At 46.5% G+C, this 17,488-nt stretch overlaps 1 protein-coding gene across 1 annotated transcript in view; it reads right to left on the bottom strand.

The window, feature by feature from the left end:
* The window catches only part of PACS1 (phosphofurin acidic cluster sorting protein 1), a 550,726-nt gene that overhangs the window by 510,080 nt on the left and 23,158 nt on the right, over window positions 1-17,488 (bottom strand). The gene's annotated exons all lie outside the window — the stretch shown is intronic.

The following is a 17,488-nucleotide window of genomic DNA, read 5'->3' as shown; positions in this document are numbered from 1 at the left end:
ACACTATAGCCGAATGACCGCTACAGCATGGATCTAAACTGCCGAGAGGGTGTACAATGCGTCCTACCGTGCATGAGCGGCCTGCGCGCTTCCTGCGGAGCGTGCCCGGTTTGCTTTGTGATCGCCGAGTCCATGAGACTTGCCTGTAAAGGGCGATCCCGCCCCCTTACCACATGATCAGCTGTCAGCCAATGACAGCTGATCATGTAAAGTAAACAGCAGCCGGTGATCAGCTGTTTTCTTTCTCCTTACACTGTCAGTGTGAGGAAGAAAAACAAACAATGACCGCCGACTGCTATCATTGCCCATCAGTACCACCCATTAGTCCTGCCCAGTGCCACCTTATCAGTGCCCACCAGCGCACATCAATGAAGGAGAAAAATTAACTGTTTGCAAAATTTTATTACAAACTATAAAAACTGTTTTTTTTTTCAAAATGTTCTGTCTTTCTTTGTTTGGTTTGTTCAGCAAAAAATAAAAACCACAGTAGTGATTAAATACCACCAAAAAAAAGCTCTATTTGTTTGAAAAAAATGATAAGAATTTAATTTGGGTACAGTTTTGCATGACCGCACAATTGTCATTCAAAGTGCGACAGCGCTGAAAAGTGGCCTGGGCAGGAGGGGGGTTTAAGTGCCCAGTAGGCAAGTGGTTAAAGTGGCTGTACAGTCAAAAGGTTTTTTTATCTTTAGGCATTCTATGAAGAGGATTCAGTCTGCTCTGTGCAAAACCACTTCACAGAGCCAATAAGTATAAGTTTTTTTTAACAAAAAAAAATAAATAAAAAGACTTTAGTATCACTTATATTCTGCACTATTAAAAGAAAAATCAATTTGTTAACACGGGTGCTTTTCATAGGAACCATTTTGATAAATGAAGTCCACTATGTCCAAATGAACAAGTTTGAAAGATGGTAAACATTGTTGAAAATAATCCATGCATGTAAAATTTTACGTACTAGAACCAATTAAACTGCATGTTTAACCCTTTCACCACATGACCAAGTTTGTATTTCCATTTTTGGTTTAAGTTTAAAATCAACATTTTGGCTTAAAAATTATAGGGATGCACCGAATGTTCGGCGGCCGAACATTATTCGGCCGAAAATAGAAAAAAATAGCACTTTCGGTGTTCGGCCGAAAAAGTCAAAAGGCAGAATTATTTTGTGCCGAACAATGTCAGCGGCGGTCACTAAATGGCGGCCCGCGCGATGCTTCCGCCCGGACCGCTCCCCTTCCTCATTACGGCTCCCGGCTCCCTGCTCACACGCCGCCGGTGTCCTGTCCGGCCGCGAGTAGGGGGTGTGACGTCACACGCGCGTCCCGCCCCCTGCTCCTGACTGCGGCTCCTTCACACTAGGTCCAGCGAGCGTGACACTATGTGCATGCCCCGCCCCCCTGTTCGCGGCTTTTGGCTCCAACCTGGCTGCAGTTCAGGTATGTGGAGCACATTTGGGGGGAGAATACGGTAGCTGCACAAGCATTAGTGTGCAGACTGCCATATGTTGTTGCCACTTGCCATGCTCATTAGAGTGCCCTATAAAGTGCCCCTTAAAAAAAAAATGTGCCCAACAGAGTGCTCCCTTGACATAAAATGTGGCCATCAGCGTGCCCCTTATTTTATGCTAAGGGACATGCTGATGAGCATATTTTATGTTAAGGGGCACTCTGATGGGCATATTTTATGTTAAGGGGCACGCTAATGGGCATATTTTAGGTTAAGAGCAACGCTGATTTAAATGTTTTGTTTTGCCCATCAGAGTGCCCTCTAACATAAAATGTGCCCATCAGCGTGCCCCCTAACATAAAATGTGCCCATCAGCGTGCCCCCTAAAAATTGGCAAAATAAATGGAAAAAATGCGATACACCGCGTTCGGTATTCGGCCTTCAGCCAAGCATTTCATTATTATTCGGCTTCGGCCAAGAATTTCATTTTGGTGCATCCCTAAAAAATTACTTTGTGATTGTAAACTGCTGGATTTTTTTTTTTTTTTTTTCCCCCTTACCTGCAATGTAAAGGCATATTGTGCTAGCATGCATCACATACTACACATTATGTGAAACATTCCAGCTATGCGATTGCTGGGGGCCGCTTCCAACTACACCTGTCTTGCTTCCGGGTTCACAGATTCCGGCTCTGTGACTGGGTGCAGCTGCAAGGATGTCATGCCCGCGCATGCGCACAGGAGCTGCCAGTCACGGCACAGGGCTCTGAAGGAACACCACAGGTAGCTGTCCCTTCAGAGCGCATGCACTAGGGATGTCACTGGCTGCATGTACAGTGACTATCTCCTAAGCAGTGCATGTTTAGGAGATATAGGGAAGCCATAATATAGGCTTACCTATAGGTACAATTTAGTAATGGAAGTTTACTTCCTCTTTAAAATTCCCAAAACAATGTTTTCTAAAAGCAGAAGAAATGTAAAAATAAAAAGATGGTAGCTGCAATTTCTTTTATGTTGCACCATATTTGAAACCAGTTTATCCAACCTATTCTTCCAGTAAAAAATACACTCAAATGCTTAGTACACACAATGACCAAATAAAAATTTCCCTTTTCTTTTGTTTTAAACGTCAAAAGATGAGGTTGTGTTAAGTTGTTAAGTAGACATATAGCAAACATGTCAAGCCTTTAAAACTGCAGAAAAACTACTAGAATATTAGGCTGGTTTCTCACGGCTGCGCTGGTGTTTGGCTGCAGTGCAGGTGTATCATCATTTTTTGCGATTACCGCCCGCAGTTTTAGCCATGGTCCCATAAACTTTAGGATATGCATGGGCTTTTAGGATAGGCATGTTTCTTTTAAAGCGTAACAATAACCCTGCATGCTGCTGATTGGTGCACTTTCAGAAAACACGCCAAAAACACACAACCTAATAGAAAATGTATGGGTCCACTGTTAAAAAGTAAAATACCTGAAAACTGCAGATAAATCTGCACTGCAGCCAAACCACAGCACAGCAGTGTAAACCAACCTAAAAAACAAAATTATTCACAGGGGATATTTTAAAAACCTTAACAGTACATTAGTTTAGAGTTATAAAAAAAAAATGAGTAGTGTGTTTTGGTTAAAGGAAAGCTAAACCCAAAAATATTTTATGGCAGCTTACCAGTCCTTGATGTGGTTGTGGCATTAGATTTTATTTTTCAGGCTAAGAACATTTTGAGCAAGCACAGAAAATACTGGCGTATCTTGCCAGAAAATGCAGTGCTCTTGCATCTCTCAATGAATTAAACAAAAAGCAAACACAACATCATCATTCAGTTATCTTCTGTAAATGACTAATACACCACACCCCCATGCATTGAAGATGATGCTGAAGATGCGGTTCCAGTCCAAATCGGGGGAGCAGGCCATTGACCGCCACGATTCTCTATATATACACACACAGCGGAGTGTGTTAGCATAGCCACCCTAGTACATGAAATGGGTTACAAGGTGAAAAGAAAGAAAAAAGCCTGAGGAAAGAGACAACCGGCTTCTGTCGAATGGTCCTGCTGGAAAACCAGCATTCATTTAGCGCTTGCAGCCAATGAATAAAAAAAATGTCATGCTCAGTCCAATAAACAGAAATATGAAAGCAGTGGTACTACAAAGTTATCAACGCTGGCAAAACAGAAGCATGTACAGATGTACCACACTAAATCAAATAAATTAACCGTTCATAAATTTACGGACAGTTTGTAAAAAGTCTGAGTTATTTCCCGAAAACGCCCTTCCCTCCCCTCCCTACCATTAATCCTCCAGGACAGTCACATGAGAGATAGGCCCCTCCTCCTCCTCCTACAGAAAACACAAGCCCAGATAGGTTAAAAAAAGGCAGCCCCTCTGTCATATAAAGATGACTTGGACAGCAAAGGCTAACAGCCGGATATATCTAGTTATTTTTCCAATAATAATGGTGGGGGTCCACCGTCCTGGAGGATTCCTGGAAATGGAGTGATCAGGTAATAACTCAGACTTTCTGAAGTCATCCTCCAGAACAGTCACATGAGCCCCCAATGATGCATACTCGTGATAAATGGATACTAAGACCAAAAAGGTCAGATCTTGGGCAGAGCCCAGATCAATCCTGTAGCGTCTCAAGAAAGTGGAGTCACTGGACACGTGGCTACTCTGCAAATTTGCCCGATGAATGCCCCAGCTTTTTCAGCCCAGGGAGTAGCTACAGAGCGAGTGGAGTGAGTCTTCACATTTGGATGACTGGTCTGGATTTGGATCAAGTAGGATGTTTCCATCGCCATCTTGATCCATCTGGCTATAGAACTTTTAGATGCAGACTTTCCCTTGTGAATGCCTCCGAACCGTATGAAGAGGTTGGATGCCTTCCTGAAGGGTTTAGTGACCTCCAAATAACATAGGACATACCTCCTGACATCTAGTGTAGCAAAAGCCTCTTCTTCCTGGTTAGAAGGGTTCTGGAAAAAAGATGGTAATATAACTTGTGACTGATGAAATGCCAATGAGACTTTATTTAGGGAGGAACAGAGGATTTGTTTTGAGTACCAGCTTGTCTGAAAAGATCGCGAGGAATGGTTCTTTTATAGATGGGGCTTGTAGCTCACTTACACGCCTGGCCGATGTAATGGCAACCAGTAATGCTACCTTAAGAGTGAGGCGTTTAAGGAATGCTTCTGTAAGTGGCTCAAAAGGCTCTCTGGTGAGGGCCTTGAGCACCAATGAGAGATCCCAGGGGGGCTTCCCTCAGGCACTTGCTAGGATGGGTTCTATCGTTGGATTTGAAAAGTCATTTGACTAACAGATTGTTGGATCGGCATGTCAAGGAATACTGATAGGGCTGCCGCATGGACCTTGAGGGTACTCACTGCGAGCCCGGCTTCTGCACCCTCCAGAGGGAAGTCTAGAATGGTACTTATGCTCTGCAAACTTCTATTTATGGACTGCCTTTTTGATGTATAGATCTTCCACACTTTGCCGTAAATCTTCCTGGTTACTGGCTTTCTACTTTGTAGTAGGGTGTCTACCACCTTAATATATAAAAAGGAACACTCCCGCCAAGGAAAAATGGTGTATAGTTACGAACCAAGTGATGACAGAGGACTGCTACTGTTACAACCCACAATGGTGTGAAATGAAAATGCTGCAATACAAAAATATTACTAGCAGAACAATGCCCCATGAAATTAAATAGAAAGAATTCCCCTATAACCACAGCAAGGGGTGGGGTGGTGCATACAAGACTAGTGTACGTAGCAGATCTAAAATTAAAATATGTCAATTCAATGGCATATGATTGCACTGTGAAAAAAAAAAAAAACAGAGTACGATGTTATCATATAAAGTGCATCCTATGTAGACTTAAAGTGCATCCGTGATAACCATGATAAATCAAATAAATTGCATCATATATTAATATTGCATGTGCCCAAAAAAATTAAGAAACTAAAATAGCAATAGAAAGGTGCATATAATGTCCTTAAACAATGGGGTCATTCAGATTGTCCCAAAAAACACACACATCAGTGTACAAAAACAAACTAGAAATAAATATGCTGCTGCTATGTTGGAGAATATAGCGCAAGAAAAGTCTCTTCAAACAATCCCTCTGGAGTGCAGTGCAAAGCAATGGTGGTGTCACCCTCCGTGCTTGTGGGATAAAGTAAAATTGCACACTCACCGGCAGATGTTGACCCCCAATACCATACGGCAAGGGAAATCAAGAAAGGCTTTAGGACAGAAGTATCCAGATAGGTGTCCCCTCCGTCCGTGCCCGGGTGGTCCTGGATGGTCCTTCTTGCTTGTCCTTGTGATTTCCAATATGTGGGTAGAACCACAAGGAAGCTTTTTAGTTGGCCGAGGTCATCACTGACACGGCACTGCACTTTACACCGTACTGTATGTTTTTTTAGTTGTTTTTTTCACAGTGCAATCATATGCCATTGAATTGACATATTTTAATTTTAGATCTGCTACGTACACTAGTCTTATATGCATCACCTCACCACTTGCTGTGGTTATAGGGCATTATTTCTATTTAATTTCATGAGGCATTGCGCTGCTAGTAATATTTTATATTACAGCATTTCCAGGTCTACCACCTTGGCTGAGAAAGTCCCTTGTCTAGCAACATGTGCCATTCAGGATCCACGCTGACAGTTTCAAGGTTTGGATTTGTGGGTGATAAGGTCCTGATTGTAATATCAAATCGCTCTGGATCAGTAGAATCCAAGGGTCGTCTTCTGCCATATTTTTCAGTGGCGTGAACCATGCCCTTTTTGTCCAGTAAGGCGCCAGGAGAATCACTCAATCCCACTAGCTGAATCTTCCTGATTGTCCTGGGAATAAGTTGGATTGGTGTAAATGCGTAGGCAAGGTTGAAATTGCAACAGGAACCCCAGGGAGGCTATCCCTAAAAAGACACCTTTTCTCTTTTCAAAGGAGAAATAATCCGCTATTTTCTTGTTCTTCGCTGTGACAAACAGGTCCACTTCTGGGGAACCCCATCTCAAAGTCAGTCCTAAGAAGATTTGGTGGTTCTGCTCCCATTCTGTTGGACCCAGGTGTCTGCAACTTAGAAGAGCCGCCAGAACGTTGTCTGTCCCCTTGATGTTGACGGCTGAGAGGGGTAGCAGATGAGTTTTTGCCCAAGACAGTAGGTCATGAGCTACCATCAGAGGTTTCGATCACGTACCCACTTAGTGGCTGATGTATGCCACTGTCCTGACATCGTCCAACAGTACCTGGATGTGTCTGTCCGTCGTTTCTTTCTGGAAAGAGAGTAGGGATTCCCATACTGCATTGAGCTCCCTTAAGTTGAAGGGAACTTCCAGCCCTGTATCGTTACAGGCTCTCTGTCTTACCTGGTGGCCTATGTGGGCTCCCCAACCGAGGGCGCTTGCGTTCGTGGTGACTCGTTCCTGGATAGGCGGATGCCAGAGCCTTCCCTTTGTCAGCCAGAGCCTTCCCTTTGTCAGCCAGTCCTTTGAGCCAAAAAGCTAAGCACTTTGGCACGGTAGTGCTCTCATGTGAAATTGGCCCCATTGAAAGCAGACAGGAGGCCTAGGAGGATCATTATGTTCCTATGTTTTGTCACGTTTGTCAGTTTTATCATTTGGTCCTCTGGCAAGAAGATCCTTTGGGCCACTGAATTCATAGTGTAACCCAGAAATACCACCCACTGGGATAGAATTCGGTTTGTTTTTTGCGTGTCGATTTTCCAGCCTAGTGAGGTAAGCTAGGGTTTGCCAAAACCTCTTCTTTTGTCTGACCATAGATTAGAAAGTCGTCCAGATATGGTACTATCTGGACTCCTTTCATTCTGAGCTCGTGCAGAAGTTCCACCATAATTTTTGTGAATATGCGAAGAGCTGATGAGATCCCAAAAGGGAGAGCCTTGTACTGAAAAGGGACGGATTTGCCTTCTCGCTCGGATAGCGAGCATCAAAAATGTCTTATGGCTGGGATGGATCGGTAAGCGTCCTTCAGGTCGAGGGTTACTAAAAAGTCACCTCTGGAAGAAAGAATCTTACTGAGAAGATGGATTGCATCTTAATTTTCCTATATTGGATCGATCAGTTGAGGCCTTTTAGGTTTAGGATTAGGCGATGTTTGCACAAGGGTTTTGCCCTAAGGAAATCCTAGGGGTAGAAACCGGATACTTGCTGAGAAGGATTAAGTTCTAGGATCACGCTTTCTTTTAGCAGATCAGCGACAGCCACCTCCATGGTTTTGCCATTGTTGGAAAAAGCGTTGTAATCTTCCTCTCACTGGTAGGCTGGCATCATTTGGGTTTTTGGCTGTTGGGTCCAAAGTTGGGGGAAGAGGACGTTTGATTTCCCCTTGTTTTTGTTAAAGGCCCACCTTCATTGGAATGTGTCTTTTCCCCTTTTGATTGAGTTACTCCTCTTGGGCGACGATAAAACTTTTTAGGCTTTTTTTTTTGGACAGGAATAATTTGAATTTGTCGGCTAACCTTGCTAACACTGTCAAGCTCCGGACTGAATAGTAAGCTGCCTTCAAACTGGATGCTACATACCTTATTCTTTGACGCATAGTCTCCATCCCAGGTCTTGAATCAGAGGACCCTCCTGGCTGCATTAATTAGGCCTGTGGTGCGAGCTGAAAATCTAACAGAGGCAGCGGAGTCAGCCATACATACCACTCCCTTTTCTATCAGGAGCAGGGAGTCCAACGTCTCCTCTGTGCCAGGAGCTTTTTCCAGATGACCACAGGGTTGTTCATAGCCAGGAATGTGTCATTCTGGCTCACATGTATTGGCGTCGTTAGGCTGAAATCCTGCCGCCCCTGCCTTGTAAGCTCTCCTTGGCATCGCGTCCATTTTCTTATCCAAAAGGATCCTTCAAAAGGTCCCATATCCTCAAAGAATAAAAACAAAATTTTTTTTTGAAACTCTGGCCAAAGATGCGTCTAATTTTAGGTATCTGGCAGGGGCGCCTACCGTTTCTTCAAAAAAAAAATTTAAGGCTTTAGAAGGAAAAAAAAAAAATGGGATTTTTGAACTACTGTAAAATCCATTTCTCTGATGTTCCTTGATTGACACAGCTCCTGATATCTATAACCATTGGGTTATACTGCCCCCTACAGGAGTAGGACACTAGGCAGAAAATATTTCTGGCTACACGCATGCAGCAGCACGTTTTATGGACGTTTCAGCCTGTCATTATTTGCCATCACTCAAACCTTAACTGGGCTGGGGTTGTTTTGGCACTATATTCAAATATGGTCAACATGTATCTTTTTTTTTTTTTTTTTTTTTTATATATGGCCCCTGAGCGGAAGTAAATCATAAGGCCCTTTTCACTCTTGTGTGACTTGTCCTCCGACTTGGGACTGCAAGTCACAGGACAAGTGGAACTCGATTTCCAATGAGTACCGTTCGTGTCTGTGCGGGTTCGGGTCGGTCCCTGCACTGCTTTGGCCTGACCTTAGTGTGTTTTGAGGTCTATAGACCTCAAGATTACACAGGCTTTGCTTCATTCCAGTCAGAATTGCGCATCTTTTGGTCGCACAAGGGCGGAAGGGACCTAGGCAGGACAAATCCTATTGATTTAGGCCTCTAAGGGGTTACATTCCTGGAATGCCTGGATTGCTAGCTGTCACATATGCTTGTTGCATCAACCGGGCTGTTAAGCCATCAAGTGACTGGCGCCGTGCCCCAATGTGCTGCCCCTGACCCACACTACCCAAGGCTCACTGAGCTGTATGGGAGGCTGGCCAGGGAGCCTCCTGCAACTTATCACGGAGACTGGATAATAACTAACAGGTGCAGCTCTTGTGGATCCAGAGGAAAACACAATCAAAAGGAGGCAGAAGGTATAACTGAAGTTTTTATAATGGCGGACTGTTTTTCCTGTTTCAGGTGGGAGGAGCCTAACTCTCCGATGCTGCCCTTGAAGACAATTAGAGAAAAGTACTCTTCCCCAGCTGTGAGACCTTTAATTATGTCATCCAGGGTAGATCCAAACAGGCGATCTCCTTGAAAAGGAAGATCAGTCAAGGCCTTTTTTGAAGTCTGATCCGCAGACCAGCACTTGAGCCAAAAGACATGCCGAAGGACCACTACCAAAACAGAGAGGCAAGCCATCAGGGGAGCCGCATCACCTGGACCAGCTAGTCCGCCAGCTCAGCAAAAGCAGGGGGGAGCTGTTCCCCATCCAGGTCATGGTGCAGGAGCTTAGCCCACCCAGTCAGAATTTGCGACACTGTGGCAATGATGAATACCGGCCACATTACCGAACTAGCCAGAGTGCGGGCCACAGCCTCCGCCTTCTGGTCAGCCGGATACTTAAAGGCCAGGGACTCTTCAGCCGGAATCATGGTTGCCTTGTTTAATATGGAAATCGGAGGGTTCACCACTGGTGGCACAGTCCACTTCTTAAGAAGGGACTCCTCATCAGGGATAACACCTAGTAAAAGGCTTAGGAACCCCATGGGGATGCTTTGGTTGTACCCACATTTTAGCGACAATTCTGTCAAAATAGGCAGGGAAAGGAAAAACTTTTACCGCTTTGGATGGCTTGGGAGTGTCAAAGGACACCTGCTTCTCCGTCTTAGCTTCAGCTGCTTCCTCCATCTTCAGGGTCTCATGCACAGAGACAATCAGTGCATCCACCAGCGCCTTTTCGTGCACGGTCAAAGACGTGGAGGAATCATCCTATCAGAGGATTCCAGGCCAGTGGTTGCAGACCCAGCCGGGTGACTCACGTCCACGGTGGCCGAATCAGATTAAGGATCTGATGAAACAGATGAGGCAGGGGAAGGCGGGGGGCGCTTTTTGCTAGTCCATCGCCCACAAGTCACCTCCACTCAGGACACAAGGGACTCCAGGACCACCGTCCGTGCATGGATGGATGGATGGTTGGGACACAGGGCCCCGAAGCCTCAGAGAGGGGATCAGAAGGGGAAACGTGCTCCAAAGACTCCATGACTCACCAGGTGAACCCCACAAATAGTGTAAATCACTGCTAAGAGACAAACGCCACAACCTGGTCCTTAGGCACAAAGCACCAAGTGATCCTCAGCACCAAGTGATCTTCAGCAGAGAGGGAGAGAACCTCACCAGACTCACCACCCACAGAAACAGGCTCCTGCAGCCACCAGGAGAATCTGCACTACACGTGCGGCGATAAGGAAGTAAAACAATCCAAGAGTCAGCACCAGGGGATTAGGAGGGGCTCCCACCACCAAAAATCGGGGCTCTACTGTCACGGCCGCCGCTATTTCCAATGGCATACCACAACAAAATGGCCGCCAGACTACACAAACATGGCCGCAGTGTATAGAAACACAGGCTACAACAAAATGGCGGCACGACGAGGCTTGCAGGGACCCAGGAGGTAGACCAGGCCTCAAGGACAGATCCAGGCAGGACAGGGGGCCCTGGCTGGAGCCCCCACCAGGTACAAACCCCCCCCCCGCACAGTCGATCGTCTGGTCGCCCGCGACGCACCCCCCCCCCACGGCCCCACATTATCAGTTGGCCCTGCCCCCATCCCAGGAAAGTGGCCAGGCCACCCAAACAGCCCCAGCGTGAAGAGGGGGGGCAGGATGAGGGACTTGGCTAAGGGGGATACTTGCGGAAAGGAAGGACCCACGGGGGTCCGACTGTCCCAAGGAGGGGCCCACGTCCATCCCAAAACCCTCCAGGGGGAGAGGGACAGCTACTCACCATAACAGGCTCCAGACAGAAACCCTTTCCATTGAAATTGGGGGGCTGTCGGCCAGGAGGAACACTGTGATTCGGGCCATGACCCAGTAGAATGCGACCTCGCAAGGTGTTTACCTCGCAGGCCAGCCTCGTCCAGTGGAGTTATGTCGTGCCCGAACTTGCACGGAGCTGAGGTCTGCACGCGCTTGTTGGCCAGACTGGGGTGACTACTGGATCTAGATAATCTAGCCCGTCAACCAGTCCGGCAGTTGATTGTAGAGCTCACAGGAAAAATCCAGGAGAAAGTAAATACATTTGTATGTAAAAAGAAAAAATTGCCAGGACCATAGATCCCAAGCAAGGAACTAGGTACTTACCTGACTAGGCAGAAAAAAAAAAAAAAAAAAGAAACATAGTGGCTTTAGCAGAGAGGGGGAATAAACCCCCTGGGACTGCCCATGGGTGTAGCCAGAATTATTTTCTGCCTAGTGTCCTTCTCCTGTAGGCGGGCAGTATAACCTAATGGTTATGGATATCAGGAGCTTTTTTTCCCATTCTTTGTTGAATGATTCTTTTAAGAGATTGGTGGACCGGAAAGGACCTGTTTTTTGGTCTTCTTCAGACCTCTATATAACCAGTCACGAACGGAGTCAGTGGTCTGAGCTTCCTGTATATCCTCGTTTAAATACAGTAACTAACAAAAGTGAGTACACCCCTCACATTTTTTGTAAATATTTTTATTATATCTTTTCATGTGACAACACTGAAGAAATTAATTACACTTTGCTACAATGTAAAGTAGTGAGTGTACAACTTGTATAACAGTGTAAATTTGCTGTCCCCTCAAAAAAACACACACAGCCATTAATGTCTGAACCGCTGGAAACATAAGGGAGTACACCCCTAACTGAAAGTTTACAAATTGGGCCCAAAGTGTCAATATTTTGTGTGGCCACCATTATTTTCCAGCAATGACTTAACCCTCTTGGGCATGGAGTTCACCAGAGCTTCGCAGATTGCCACTGGAATCCTCTTCCACTCCTCCATGATAACATCCACCAGATCTGGGATGTCAGAGACCTTGCGCTCCTCCACCTTCCATTTGAGGATGCCCCACAGATGCTCAATAGAGTTTAGGTCTGGAGACATGCTTGGCCAGTCCATCACCTTTACCCTCAGCTTCTTTAGCAAGGCAGTAGTCGTGTTGGAGGTGTGTTTGGGGTCATTATGTTGGAATACGGCCTTGCGGCCCAGTCTCTGAAGGGAGGGCATCATGCTCTGCTTCAGCATGTCACAGTACACATTGGCATTCATGGTTCCCTCAATGAACTGTAGCTCCCAGTGCAGCCCCAGACCATGACACTTCCACCACCATGCTTGACTGTAGGCAAGACACACTTGTCTTTGTACACCTCACCTGGTTGCTGCCACACACGCTTGACACCATCTGAACCAAATACATTTATCTTGGTATCATCAGACCACAGGACATGGTTCCAGTAATCCATGTCCTTAGTCTTCTTGTCTTCAGCAAACTGTTTGCGGGCTTTCTTGTGCATCATCTTTAGAAGAGGCTTCCTTCTGGGATGACAGTCATACAGACCAATTTGATGCAGTGTGCGGCGTATGGTATGAGCACTGACAGGCTGACCCCCACCCCTTCAACCTCTGCAGCAATGCTGGCAGGCCTCATACGTCTATTTTCCGAAGACAACCTCTGGATAAGACGCTGAGCACGTGCACTCAACTTTTGGTTGACCATGGCGAGGCCTCTTCTGAGTGGAACCGGTCCTGTTAAACCCTGATTGTTCTTGACTACGGTGCTGCAGCTCAGTTTCAGGGTTTTGGGAATCTTAGCCTAGGCTATCTTTATGTAGAGCAACAAATGTTTTTTTTATTCAGATCCACATAGAGTTCTTTAACATAGAGTGACCAGTATGAGAGATTGACGACATCAAATTTACCACACACCTGCTCCCCATTCACGCTAACGCGTCACATGACTTCGGGGGAGGGAAAATTACTAATTGGGACATTTTAACTTAAGGGTGTACTCACTTTTGTTGTCAATGGTTTAGACATTAATGACTGTGTGTTGAGTTATTTTGAGGGGACAGCAAATTTACACTTTTATACCAGCTGTACACTCACTACTTTACATTGTAGCAAAGTGTCATTTCTTCAGAGTTGTCGCATGAAAAGATAGAATAAAATATTTTACACAAATGTTAGGGGTGTACTCACTTTTGTGAGATACTGTAGATAGCCTTAAGGAATTCCTCTGTTTCTTCTGCTGGAAACAGATGTTCAGGTATCTTTTGTGGTTCTGCCCGGTCTAGTTCTGCGGAATCAGAGCCATCTTGAAAGAAGAGCTCCCCTTCCTCTTCAGAGTCAGAGGAGGTCAGCTGCCGCTGAGGGACGGCTGGAGATTTCCGAACAATTTTAGCTTAATTTTGCTGGCGGATGCCTAAAAGGATTTTAGAGTGGATGTTCCATCCTTCTTGAAATCTAGGAAGCTTTTTGCCAACGGCTTAGACTCCTTGTTGATAATCTTTTTTATGCTTGTATGAAAATCGCTTGTCGGTATCTGGGGGAATCTTCACGCTGTAAGTGCAGCAGTACTTATGTTTTGTGCGCTGCCTCTGCAGCTTCCTGGGTTTTGGGTTGTGAGATAACAAAAAAAAAAACACAGAGGGGAGGGTTCCATCAGACCCCCCCCCCACCCCAAGCAGCTGCCCACATAAGGCAGTACCCCATCCACATCCTTCCCAGAGAGAGAGAGCAGCGCCATCTTGAAAACGTCACTTACGCTGCCACTGATCAGAAGGCAGCGTGCTGCACGAGAGATCCCCATGCGAGCCCAAACAGAGTGGGTGGTGGGCAGCCTGACCAAGCATCCCCTTCCCCTGCCACTACTTCAATGCCACTTGGTGCAGAAATGGAAAGGAGAATATCAGCAGAAGGGAGGGGAAGCCCTGTGGAAACCACAGAGCTCTCCCCAGGGTATCCTCCATCCCTCCTCCAAAGGTGCCTGAAACTAGCTTGCCTCACTAGTTGGATACAGGCCGAGGGAGGAGGTGTCCAGGGAAGCCTGCCTTGGACCAGATAAAAATTAATTTGGGATGAATGTCATATTCAGTGCTCATGCTTGCAGGACAAGAAAACTGAAAGAAGAACTGAGGGGCAGCCGGTGGACACCCTTTTTAAACCCATCTGTGCTTGTGTTTCCTGCAGGAGGAGGAGCCTATCTCTCATGTGACCGTCCTGGGGTATGATTTGGGAAATCTCAGATTTTTACACCGTCAAAATTCTGTTACAGTGGTGACAGCCTGTAAGAAATATGGCCTGGTCAGCTTCAGAAAAGCACATACGCTGTTCCGAAGCTGTCCAGGCTCTGACTAGTCAGACTCAGATGGGGTGGGAGGCCGATGGTGATGTGGTGGTGTTGCTTGGCGTAGTGGTGGTGCCTTTTTTAAATTACAGGAGAGGGAGACGGGCGTCAAGCGGGCGAGGCGCCAGAGGTCAGTGCAGTTTTACAATGCTTATCTAGAGAGTCACGCGGGAGCCAGGAGTGCTGCTGGAGGTCAGATGAGCAGGCCACACAAGAGGTGGTGAGTGGTTGACCGCGGTACGCACAGGGCCATCACAGACCATGGTCACCACTCACCTCCTGCTGTGCAGCCATGCCACTGTGTTATCGCCAGACTCCCCCACCCACCTGGCCGACAAGGTCATCCTATCAGCAGGGAAGGGGGCGGAAGGTGTTGCAGATCCGAATGAAGAGCTTGAGTCTTCTCATGTTAACAAGCGGGTAATCAAGATAAGTTGGGCAGCTCCCACCCTTTGTCCAGATCTGCAGCTCCTCTCGGCCCTTGCCCTGCTAATAGGATGACATGGTCGGGGGGAGGGGGGGGGGGGGTGATGGGAGAGCCAGGAGAGGACACAGACTGTTAAAAGCCTCTGCCCTGCTAAATGTGCGAGTCCTGTGCAGGGGAGATTGGAATGGGGCAGTGATGTTAGAGAAGAAAAAGGGGGGGGGGGGTGAGAACGCAGACTGCAGGGGCACAGTGATGGAGGAGGCTGGGATTGCTAGGGGCACTGTAATATAAAGGGGATTGCACTGTAATCATTACAGTGCAGTCCCCTTTAGATCATAGTGCGCGCTTTACAATACAGTCCACTTTATATCACAGCCCCTTTATATATTAGAGTGCCCCTTTACAGAGCAGTCCCAGTAAAGTGGACTGTACTGTAAAGGGGCACCGTAATGTAAAAGGAGGATGTGATGTGAAACAGAATGGAGGGCACTGTGAGACATCTTTAAATAGGGAACTGTGGACACTGATACAACAGGAGGACTGTGCTATAGAGGGGGGCTGAGGGCACTGGCTACTATACTAACTCTGATAGGGGACATTGTGCAGGGCTGGCCAGTGACAAGAGATGGAAGGAACACGGGGCACTCAAAAGAGACAAAGCGCAGAGTGGGGCAATGACAAGTGATTTAGAGCACAGCAGGTCACTTCTAGGAGACAAGCAGCAGAGTGCTGCAGTGAAAAGGAGATGCAGGCCCCAGGTGTGCTCTATACTAGTACTGCGATTTGAGAATTTAGGATACAGACTTCAGAGGGGAGCGGTGCCATTGGGGAATACAGAGAGGAGAGCGGTTCTATTGGGAATGCAGAGAGGAGCGGTGCAATTGGGAATGGGGGAATGCAGAGAGGAGCGGTGCAATTGGGAATGGGGAAATGCAGAGAGGAGCGGTGCAATTGGGAATGCAGAGAGGAGCGGAGCAATTGGGAATGGGGGAATGCAGAGAGGAGCGGAGCAATTGGGAATGGGGGAATGCAGAGAGGAGCGGAGCAATTGGGAATGGGGGAATGCAGAGAGGAGCGGAGCAATTGGGAATGGGGGAATGCAGAGAGGAGCGGAGCAATTGGGAATGGGGGAATGCAGAGAGGAGCGGAGCAACTGGGAATGGGGGAATGCAGAGAGGAGCGGTGCAATTGGGAATGCATCATTGGAGTTCTCAATGTTCCCCTTTAAATCAGAGGCTTTATTGTCTGTGCAGAGAATGATGTAAAGGTGAACTCTGATGTGAGAACTTGTTGTAAAAGGGGAACTCTATGGACTGATGTGCAGAGGAGCTCTGTGGACTCTTGTGCAAAGGGAAGGGGGGGTGGCTTGGGTGACCAGAGACCCACTTAGATCAGTGTCTCCCTTTACACCAGAGTCCGCTGCGTTCCCTTTTACATCAGAGTCTGCAGAGTTCCCCCTTGCACTGTAAAAGGGGAAACCTGCAGACTCTGTGCTGGGTTAGATTAACCTGACCTTCATGTAAATTGAGAAATATGTTTTTTGCCTTTTATTTTTCCTAAACACATTGCTAATAGCACTGGTTACATGTTCATAGCTTAACTACTTACCGACCACCCGCCGCAGTTTCACGTCGGTCCACTAAATACCAGGGTTATGGCAGCAGATAGCTGCAATAATCCCGGTATTTTTGAAAATGGCGGGCGATCGGCTTTCAGCTAAGGGTGGTCCCAGCGGGATCACCCTTACTGTGCGGCGGAAGAGGTGCCCCCCCCCAGCCGCGTCCCGGCTGTTTTCCCCGCTTACCAGACCCGCCGGCAGTGGGGAAAACCGTCCTGTCCCGGATCCTCTGAGACAGGAAGTCAAGTGAGGGCAAGATGGCCCTCACTCGACTCTATGGTCTTGGAGGACCGGAGCGACGTCAAATGTCGTTGCCTTGCAACCGGTTTAAAGGGCCGATTTTTTTTTTCAACTTTTTTTTAAGTGTAGTTGGGAGGTGTGAGGTCTTTTTGACCCCAGATCTCACAATAAAGAGGACCTGTTATGCTTATTTCTATTACAAGGGATGTTTACATTCCTTGTAATAGGAATAAAAATGATCACAAAAATGATCACTTTTTTTTTTTTTAAACTGTGTAAAAATAAAATAAATACCAAAAAAAAAAAAATTAAAGTGCCCTGTCCCCGTTAGCTCGCGCGCAGATGCGAACGCATACGGAAGTCCCGCCCTTATATGTAACCGTTGGTCAAACCACACATGTGAGCTATCGCTGCAATTGTTAGAGTGAGAGCAATAATTTGAGCCCTAGACCTCCTCTGTAACTCTAAGCTGGTACCCTGTAGAAATTGTTAAAGTGTCGCCTATCTTTCCCATTATGGAAAAAAATTGGGCTAGCTTTACTGTCTTCTTATTTTATAATTCAAAAAAGTATGCAAATATGGTGTGCTACAAAATATTGCAACGATCTCCATTTTATTCTCTAGGGTCTCTTCTAAAAAAAAAAAAAAAAAATAGAGATAGATATAGATAATATATCTATCTA

The sequence above is a fragment of the Pelophylax lessonae genome, assembly GCF_965119305.1.
Source record: "Pelophylax lessonae genome assembly, chromosome: 10".
In the NCBI taxonomy this organism is placed as follows: Eukaryota; Metazoa; Chordata; class Amphibia; order Anura; family Ranidae; genus Pelophylax; species Pelophylax lessonae.
This window is presented reverse-complemented; position numbering and strand designations above follow the sequence as displayed.